Here is a 10829-nt window from a genome sequence, read left to right as displayed (position 1 = left end):
TCAGCCAATCTGCAATCCATCTGACTGTGTAGGCATCTATGCCACAGTCGCCTAGTTTTTTAACTAGGATGGGGTGAGAGACGGTGTCAAAGGCCTTGCTGAAGTCCAGAAAGACTACATCCACCGCGACACCTGCATCCATGGCCTTTGTGACCTGATCGTAAAAGGCAATCAGGTTGGTCTGACATGATCTCCCCCTAATAAATCCATGTGGATTGCCCCTGAGCATCATTTCTGATGCCGGCCCATCACAAATGTGCTCCTTGATGATCTTCTCAAAGAGCTTCCCCAGGATTGAGGTAAGACTGACGGGCCTATAGTTGCCCAGGTCCTCCCTCTTCCCTTTCTTGAAGATGGGGACCACATTTGCTACCTTCCAATCACCAGTCACCCATGACCTGAAATGGCTAGCTATTATTAGTGTTGACTCTGCAATTTAATTTAAAAAAAGTCTAAACACCAGTCTATGAGATTATGCAATATGACTTTCCATTGTGAAGAACAGGTCACAGGACAAGACAGGTGAAACAGTACAAAAAATGTCCGTAGTAATACTGGGAACCTATCATATTCAAAAGGTGTTTGTTATTTTTCAGAAACTTCCCTCCACATTTTGTGTTTGGTTTCTTCCCATGATTATCCCAGAAGCCACAATTCTTTGTTAGTAGCAGCTCATAAAACATTGGTATCTTTTAAATCTCATTTTCTATTAAGAGAAGAAACCCCGCCCCCCTTGGGAATACAAAACAGTGCAGCTTGTCTGGATGCTGCAGCTGGTGCAGAATATGGTGGCTCACCTTCTAAAGGGGGTGGGTCACCAGAAACATACAACTCCAGTGCTCGAGAGTCAGCACTGCCTCCCAATAGCTTTCTGGGTGCAATTCAAGGTGCTGGTTTTGAGTTAGAACACAGGGGTGGCCCACTTGCGGCCCTGGAGCTACATGTAGCTCCTCAGCAGTTAACATGCATCTCCTTGAATCTTCGTACAAGCACACCGTGACCAGTTTCTACATAAACTTCTGAAGAGCCGCATGTGGCTCTGGAGCCACAGGTTGGCCACCCCTGCTCTCTAACAGGTTTGGCCCTACATACCTAAGGGACTGCTTTCTCTATTACACCCCATCACACTTCCTGCAGTCAGCTCAGAGCAACTCCCTACACTTACCGTCAATGTGCCAAGTCCACTTGTTGAATATGTGCAGGATGTCATTCTTAGCAGTTACCCCTCAGCTCTGGAACTCCCTCCCCCTTGAGGGCCACTGGATCCTGAACATGGACACCTATGGGAGGAGCTGTAAAAGCTTTCAGCGTAAGGAGCCCAAAGCCAATTTCCAGTTCATCTTTGAATCATGCAATAAACTTTGATTTTACATGCATTGTGACTTCTCTGTAGGGCACCACAGTAGTGGAGTTTCAAAGGGAACAGACATGCCCGCTATTAGCCCAGAAGTACCATGCAGCTGTACCGGTGAGGACAGCCAGGTTGTTCTTAAGTTTGCTATGGATGGACAAAATGGCAAAACTTTCATCAACTTCACTTGCACAAGACTGGGCTGAGAGAGACAAGATGGGTAAAGGCAGAACAAAGAAAAGTAAAAGCTAGGATTTTGAAGTATGTGGGAAGACAGAATGAAGCATATATTTTGGAGGAATACAGGAAGCAAAAAAACAGAATGGAAAGGACATGTAAGTGTTGTAGCTTGTGTATTTAGTCTCTATTAAAGTAAGAGTATATCTTCTAAATATGCTGTTTGTTGAAAATAATGAAAGCAGATGCTGCATTTATTGCTCAGAGATATTGTCTTCTTACTGGCAATGGAATTCTGGGTGATGTTTTAATGGTTTAAAATAAAAAAAGGTGGACTACAAGGCATTAAAGAAGAAGGTGATTATTTAAATAAAATGGGAAGATTGCAACTTTGGCTGCCTTTACTTCTGAAGTAACTCTACAACCTGTTTTAAAAAGAAAAATGCTTGGGTTTAATATTTCATATAGAAATGTAAGGGAGACATACACAGAAATTGAGGGACTAAGGGATAATGATGGCAAGGACCTTTCCACCATTCCCTTTTTATGATATAAAATAGAGGTTTCAATTTTCCTCACTGTCTCGGAGAATAGCTCCCAGCTGTATATTTGGACATCCTTAAAAGGCCCGGCACAAACAAACCAAAACCAGCATTGGTCAATTTCCAATTTATCTCAGCACTCAGTTGCCACTGATTTTGGTACCTAAATCAGAGCCAAGCTCTTCTGTACATCTGGTTCTTACACACACAGTCCAATAAGGAGACATACAATGGAAAGCATCATCAACACAAGAACAATTTTAGTTGGCAGAAACAAAATTGGCTGTATCTCACCTCTGGCTGGAGTGCTGGTTCTTATATAAATCTACAAAAGAGGTACTACTTTGCCATCTGCAGAACACTTGAATAATGCATTAATACTGATGAACTATTAAGCGCCAAAAGAGTCATTTTGCAGGATATCCACATAATTAAGAACTGTGCAGGGAAAGAAAGCATTTTAGGGGAAGCAGACATTAGGGAAAGTTTTCACTTCCTTTAGAAGAACCCATCAGAACCTGAACTACAATCTTCTTTGTAGCCACTCTTGACACATATGCCTTCATTTTGTACTCTTCAAGACGGAACAAGCACAATTTACAGCAGGAACTGGAAATGCAAGTTCCTGGCTAGTGTCAGAAAAATCAAAATATGACTGACAATTTTCTTCCCTCTCCAAAAACAGTAGTGTTAAGCTTAATGGAGACAACACATAGCTGGTGGATAATACAGTAGATTCACTTAAGATCCATTTATTAGCCATTTCATATAACTTTTTTCTTGGTATAGATAGGGATAGACCATGTAGGCTCCAGTGCAGAATTTTAATTTCCTGGGGCAACTATTTATCTTTGATTTTCATTAGGCCTTTTATTAACACAATGCTCAATCTCTATATCTAACTACCCCTGCTGTGTTACTGGAAATCATATTGTGTGTAATGCCAGGTCTATTTTGTTAGGAGCTAGGAACAATAGATCAATCCAAATGCCCAGTATTGAAATGATTAGGTCAGCTTTCCATAGCATGTTACAAACATCCTGTATATTGTCATATTACAACTGAAACAGGTCAAAAAAATAGTCATTGCATATGATTTACTTGGGCCAAACCAAACCTTTAAATCTGCACCCACAATTTTATACAAATACTTTGGACACATCATTTTGAGGAAGCATTTGCCTCTGCATTCTCCGTCTCTCACATCCATATGAGCAACTGTGTTCTCAAGCAGTGCATGGAAATGCTGTCCCTAGACACAACTCTGTGGTTTTGGCTTTTTGTATACCCCAAACTGACAATTTTAAAAACCCACAGTCATGACATTTGTAGGTAGCCCTTGAAAAATTGATGTTTTGCTATTTAGCTCATTTATCTTTGGAGATTTCCCACTTTCCTCAGGGATGAAACTGGCATCATGTTTTAAGTCCATCAGCCTAAACAGGGGCTATTTGACAAAAAAAAAAAAGAGTTACCCTTTTACAGATTTCTGCATAGTCACAAACTTGCCTACCTCACATGGCCCTGCATACCAAACACTAGGCCTGATCCAGCCACAATTCAAGTAAATGGAAAGATTCCCTTTTATTTCAGTCACAGGTTGTTAGTAGGTCTCAGTCACGCCACAAAGCCTGTAACTGTGTTTTAGCCTGGCTCTCTGACTCATTTACATGTGCAATGAAGAGTGCATTTTACTTTCTTTTGGTTGCCTCAACAAATCATTTTCTGCCACAGCCCCTTTACTGGCTCTCTCTTGTTGACTTTAAAGTTGTTCTGATTTGGGATGTGTGCAAAGATTTAGGAATAAGGCCAAACTGGCTAAGTTGTGCTTTTTCATTAATTTCAAAGACACACATTTTAATAGGGCTGTTTTGTGGAAGGTTACTTTATCAGTTCAATGGAAAAAAACCTTGCAAATATTTCTGCAAGGATTTATAGACCTGACAGCAAGATTTAAAACAAAGCAAAACACAAACCCTGTGCAGAATTCTTTAGTCAGCTGCAAAATATGCATCGGAAACCCAGATTTGTTCACCCGCAACAAAATATCTAGAAACATGAGCTTCATCCACATTAATACCGAGGCAAAAAAGCATGATTCAAAATATAACAATAAACTACTTATACTCTGAATATTATCCTAATTATTTAAATTTTATAGGCCACTCCCAGGTTGTTTAGAGTGAAGGGTTTTCTAAGTTTAGAGTCAAGCTGTGAGAAAGAATAAAGAAGGAGCATTCATTTAAAACATTTTCAGAAGCCCCTGAAAATGCTGTTTTTCACACAGTAAATCCGCTGCACTTGAAAGTCTGCTGGCTTTTTCAAAAGAATGCTCTTCACTGAGTTACAGCCTGCTGTGGTTGACTATGATGGAAATAAAAGTGTTGCTAATGGTGATTGAAAAGGATTCCCACTGCTGCTGGCCAGTGTTGGTTTTAGATGGGCCAATTTTGTGGAGCAGAGCGCAACAGGGGACCGTAAACTTTTTCTAAGTCTTGCTAAACTTTGAGTCACCTCTTCTTCCTTAGCTTTTAATACTGTCCCATTATTTCTCCACCCAGTTTATATTAACTCAGCCAGGACTAGACTATAATTGGAAGGTTTCAGATACAGTTTTTTTACATGAAGCAAAGACACACTAAAAAAAACCCAATCCAAAACCAACTTCACAATAATCACTATAAACATGGCAGCAAATCTGTGCTATGGATCTTCTTAGGAAGCAGAGCTCTTCATTCAAGAAAGACCCCTGACTCCATTCTATTATTTTTATTAGTGGCAGCTACCAACAGCAGGGTCCTGTTCTGTTACATGCAGGCAAGGGAGCATCCTTGCACTGAAAAGCCTGCTATCCAAACAGACAAGACAAAGGGTGGGGGAAAGGACTACAGTATACAAGTAGAAAACTGGTAGTTGGACCACAGAGGCATTAAATGACAAGACCCAAGCTTACACTGCAAAATCCAGGGATTGAATGTCTGTCCCGAGTCCCAGGCTATTATCTTAACTAAGACCATAGATGAATCCAGGAATTTGTGAAGGTGTGGGAGCAGCAACTGGTACTGCAGGAGTAGCTGCACCCCAACCTCCCTCCCAGCCCACCAGAGTAGGCAGACCATGCTGGCCTAAAGTCCACTAATTAGGTAACAATTTCATTCCCATCCCATTCTTCACAGCCCCTCCTTTCCCTTCCATGCTCAGTCCTTCCCTCTTCCTCCCCCATCCACCACTGATGCAGGGGGAACTCAAGAGCTACTCCTGCTTCACTCCAGCTGGGCTGTGTGGCAGCCAGGGGTAGACACAGCAGCAATAGAGGATAAGGGAAGGGCCATGGGAATTCAGGTGTCACTGAGCATGCTGAAGACATGCCACTGAGCAAAGGAAGGGGGTGGGATTTTTACCTGCTTTGAGGACTGGCTGCTGCTCGTGTGTCATGGTCCAAAAATGGGGTGTGACCATACCATTGCATCCCCTCCGGATCTGTCTTTGACTAAGACCAGCCTTCCTCCTCTAGCAACAGCCCAGTTTTTTTAACCATCCATACAAGAATTCCTTCTCCCAGATACTGCACATTTTTATGAACCCTAACAACAACCCATTTGTAAAATAAGCATACAGAGTCCAGTGCAGAGTTCTAGTTGCTGCTATTTTTGTGTGATGACATCTCCCACTATAGCTGAATAACTATACAAGAGCAAAACTTCAGAAGCAATCGCAACTTCAAGCACAAGAGGAAAATTAGTTGCCTAATTACCCAATCTACTCCAGAGTGAATCATAAAATCCATCAATTTCCATTACCATTTAGCTCTCTGGTATTACCTTTATTCACCATAAATGCCTTCAGACACACAGGGGGAATAATGAAGGAGATAAACCAAATCTTAAATGTACTTTTAAGCAAGTCTTTGATAGCAGCAAAATCTTTTAAATTTAATATATACAGTCCCATCAACAAAGTTAGCCATTCCCTGGTTGTTGTCAGTGTATTAAGAGGATATCCAGGTCTCAGTGGCAATCTCACATGGTGCTACGTGAGTGTTAATTGGTCCCTCTTCACATTGCTCTTTCCTGATCAGTGTAGCTCAGCCTTCTTCAGTAAAATGCCAAGTTGTGGATCAAAGACTCTGGAGAATAGCCACTTTTCAGCCTAAATACACACAGAAGCACAGAAATCCTCACTTGCTTTGCCATCCCTTCTAGGTATCAATTAGAGTGAGAGCACTGATAAAGTCATAATGTTTTTGCCCTGTTCCTTGACTCATATGTAATCACCAAATTCAGAGCCCAAGAGGGCAACTTCTGAATGTAGTAAATACTCCTTTGCCTAATTCCATTCCTCAGCAAATCCAATCCAGCAGCTGAAATACTATCCGGCAGTTGTGCAGCACATGTTGACCACTTCCAGCCTGTCCTGTATACGCTGAGACTGGAATGCTGGCAATCACATTTTCCCTGTATACGCAAAAAACATTTTGCCCATGTGTAAAAAAATATTACCTGAACAGAACAAAAAAGCCACATGAATTAAGGTAAAATTCTGACTCAAAGTCAAAATGGCTGTGTGCAGGGAAATGACATGCAGCCTGGTTTAGATGTGAGCTTCCTTAACCTGGCAGCAAGGCACAGCTGCCCATGATACTGGTTCATAGGCCACTTTTTCTGGAGGGAAATGGATCCATATAGCATGAAGTCTCCCCAGACTGTTTGCAAATGTCACAAAACCCTGCTCTACAGTAGGCAAGGAGTTGCAGAGCCCCCAAGCCATATTCAGAAGCAAAGGATGCTGGCATGACCATGTGGATCAAATGGCACCGGTTTTAGGGAAATTAGGACTTAAATAAATTAGCAAAGGAAAAGCAGATAACATGAGCATATAGGAAGGTAAAAGTTAACTCCTCCTCTTTTTCTACTTATCTGCACCTTTTTGTGACTCCTTAACATTTTATTACATTTATGGGATCACATTCTAGTCCCCCTGACTTCCTCAAGAGCAGATTAAGTACTGTCCTAAAGCTGTATATTACCTTAGATTATGTAACACACTCATGAATCTGTAATTTCCACAGCACCTCTGGATTACCCTGTTTTATATTACCTTGCCTGATCGGGCATCCTTTCTCACATTCAGTCCACACTCACTTCCAGCTTCTCAATATACATGTACTCTGGAGAGTCAGGATCTCTGCATATGCCACTGGTGTGATGGGTGACCTGGAGCAAGTCATGCTGCCTCCCTGCACTGCAGTATCTCCACCTGGAAAATGGGGATAATGATACTGAGCTACTTTGAGAACTACAAATGAAAACTGCTAGATATTACGTGAATGCCTTTTCTTACCTCCATTATAATAAAAACAATGAAAAAGTTGAGCAAAATCAACACTGTTTAAAGAGATGGGGGGATGAGGTATTAGCAGTTTCCTGAGATCAGAGAGAGAAAGGAAACATGATGCCACATGTAAGAGTGGGAAGAGGAGGTGGAGTTCTTTCATGGGGGTCATAGCGGTACCTCCCTTGTCTACTTTGTGGAGGTCCTAAAACACGCTGAATTTTTAAAAAAAGTCCAAGTTCAGTTCATATCTAAGAATGGAATACAGTTCTGGATGGGAGGTCCTAAAATTTAGTGGAGCCAGTTCATCTAAAGACCAATAAAGCCTACAGTTCTCTATCAGTACTTAGCTAACATAAATTGTATCAGGCAAACAAGGAAGAAGAGAAGGAGCAATGACGCTGCTTTCTTCTCTCCAAATCCTTACTACCTTAGGAAAGGGATTTCTAGACACCCGCTGTGAAAATGGACAGTTCATTTCAGTGTTTTTAGAGGCCCCTAAAAATGTCATTTGTCACAGAGTAAATCTGTTCTTGCTGGATGTCTGGTTACTTTCTGGAAGGAATGCTCTTTGCTGGGCTGCAGCTTGCCAGGGGTCAAATATGACAGAAATGAAGTGTTGCTAATAGTGATTGAAAAGGATTCCTACTGTTTGTGGCCAATGCTGGTTATTAGAGAGGCCAAATTTGTGGGACAGAAAGCAGCAGGAGACAGTAAACTTTCCCTAAGACTTACTAAACTTTGAGTCACCTCTGCTACCAATGCTATTCTGTCAGACCTATTTGGAGAAAACTGATATTATAATTACTAATCTCAGCAAGGGCCTAATGTGCAACCTGAGGCGTTCCTCTGCTTTTGGTATAATTACAGACGGGCTGGGGAGGCCTGCAGGCACTGCATCTACCCCCACCCCTAAAATAAACTGGATTAGGTTACTGCTCTATCCAGACTGCTGTGGACAGGTAACTGAGCAGCAAACCTCTTTCTGCCGGCAATGAGGGAAAATTATTATTGTCAAAACTGGCTGCCAGCTATTAAAGGTTTGAATGTCACCTCAAAAGAACTCCTTTTCTGACCTTTAAGTGGTGGCGTCTCAAGGGCTGTTTGAAGCAGGATTTGTACCCTCCCAGGGACCAAATACTGATAGCTGAGAACATTTTTATTTGCCTTTTTTCTTTTTCCTCCTACCCTACCCTACCGTTTCTCCCAGGAATTATTATTGTTCCTTCAAGGGGGAATTTGTAAGAATATCAGCACCTGCTGGATTCATCTTTCCCATAAAAAATGCTTTTTGCTGGATATATAATTTAATGGAATCCTAAACAGCCTATTTTATACATTGTAAATAAATTAATTTAAGTTCCTAAGCACTGCATGTTATTTATGTGTTCAGAGCCAAGGATCTCTGCCATCCACATGATGTAAAGCACTGATTAAAATGTGGCCTTACTCAGATTAGGAACTATGATGGAGGGAGATAGGAAACCAAATTTTATACGATAGATAGATAGATAGATAGATCCTGATCCTGCATGCCCTTGTACACATGCCTAAATTTCAGCATATTGAGTAGACTTACTGAAGTCAACCAGTCTATTTACCTGCTTAAACTTGCCTGTAAAAATTGTGCATGATCAGAGTATGAGGTCTCTATTGTGCAATATTTGATCACCTTCCAAGGGTAAGGAGGATTCTGCTTTCCTGTTGATTTCAATGGCAGTAAAAGGGCTCAGCACCTCAGAGCATTACATTTCCAAGCCTGGAAGAAAACTGGGCTCTGGAATGGATTAAAGTCACATGTGATATATTTTGAGTGGCCTCAATTCAGTCCCAGTGTTCTGTAATGGCAACAACCATTTATTCTGGTTACTACAATTCATTTGGACACTGTTTACAATATCTTACCCCTTCCCCCATTATTAGACAAACAAGTTTGATAGGTAGCCTTTTATTTTTTACAGCATTTCAGAGCAGAATAAATGCAAAGCCTGTGTTATTTATGGAGTGAGCTTTTGGTATGAGGTGCTTTTGCCAGGGAAGTGAGAATTCACGTAGAACACGCTGTGTATGTTCAGTTAGACAACAGTAAGTAATCCAGCAGTCAGAGAGGGAAGGAAAAAGGAAAAAGAAAACCATGAACAAAGACACCATCTTTTACATAACATGTCATCAGAAAATCCTCTCCATAAATTTAAAGGAAACATATGCCAAGTGATATTTACTGAATCAGAAAGGAAAGCAATCATAGCCCGCATATAAGAATCTTTCCATTGAGCCACAAAACAAGAAATCTGTCTAAATAAGTCTTTCCTGTTGATGTTTGTTCATTAGTAACTGTCATGTCAGTGACTTTGGACAATCTGCTGGCAGTGGGTTGCAGCATATACTAAGAAAAGTTACAAAAAGACAGCTTTGTTTCAATAAAAATTTTAGGGGAAAACTGATGTTTTTTTCATGGGGCAGTGGGACAAGAGATCAACATCTGGAGACATAAATGTTTGTTTTTACCAGAGTTTGATACTTGCTGCTGCACAAAACATGACTTACTGTGACTTCATTTGGAATTGAATAATACACAAGATCTGATTTTGTATCACTTTTAGCATAAATTTAAAAGTCCCCATTACTTTTCATCTCATTTTATATCCTCAGTCATCCTCATATAGTCCTAATGAAGTCTTTAGGTTGCATGGTTATAATTGAGGCTAGGTACAGACTTTCAAGAAGCCCAAGGCAGAATTGATCAAACTTATGAGGATTTCTGCACACAGTGTTGGTTAGTTCAGGAGTGAACAGAACACATGTTCACCCTTTGGTGTGGGGTGAACTGCACTGACCAAGGCCAGGGGGCTGGGGGCTCCTGCACACCTCCCAGCGTGCCCCATGGGCTCCCCAGGCTGCTGGTGCCGAGCACAGCCCAGAATCCAGGCCACCCCTGATTTCATAGATTTCATAGACATTAGGGCTGGAAGGGACCTTGGAAGATCATCGAGTCCAGCCCCCTGCCCAAAGGGCAGGAAGTCAGCTGGGGTCATAGGATCCCAGCAAGATAAGCATCCAATTTGCTCTTGAAGGTGTTCAATGTAGGTGCTTGAACCACCTCCAATGGCAGGCTGTTCCAGACCTTGGGGACTCAGACAGTAAAGAAATTCTTCCTTATGTCCAGCCTGAAACGGTCTTGCAGTAATTTATGAAAACTACTGAGTGGCTGCTGGGCACAGGTGAGCATGCCTCCTCCTGCTGCCAGCATCTGTCAACTGCAGCAGGCATGCTCTCTGGAGTGGCACCTGCTCACGGTGCCATGGGGTCCCTGGGTGGGCTCCTGCACCCCCACCTGGGGACTCCCATGCCCCCTTCAAGTGGGCTCACATGCAGGAAGCCCAAGAGAGTTGCAGGGCACGGCAAAGCACCTCTCCCTCCCCATCACC

This window comes from Gavialis gangeticus, unplaced genomic scaffold, assembly GCF_001723915.1.
Source record: "Gavialis gangeticus isolate Ggan-Ray unplaced genomic scaffold, GavGan_comp1, whole genome shotgun sequence".
NCBI classification, from domain to species: domain Eukaryota; kingdom Metazoa; phylum Chordata; order Crocodylia; family Gavialidae; genus Gavialis; species Gavialis gangeticus.
Note: the sequence above shows the minus strand (reverse complement) of the source record.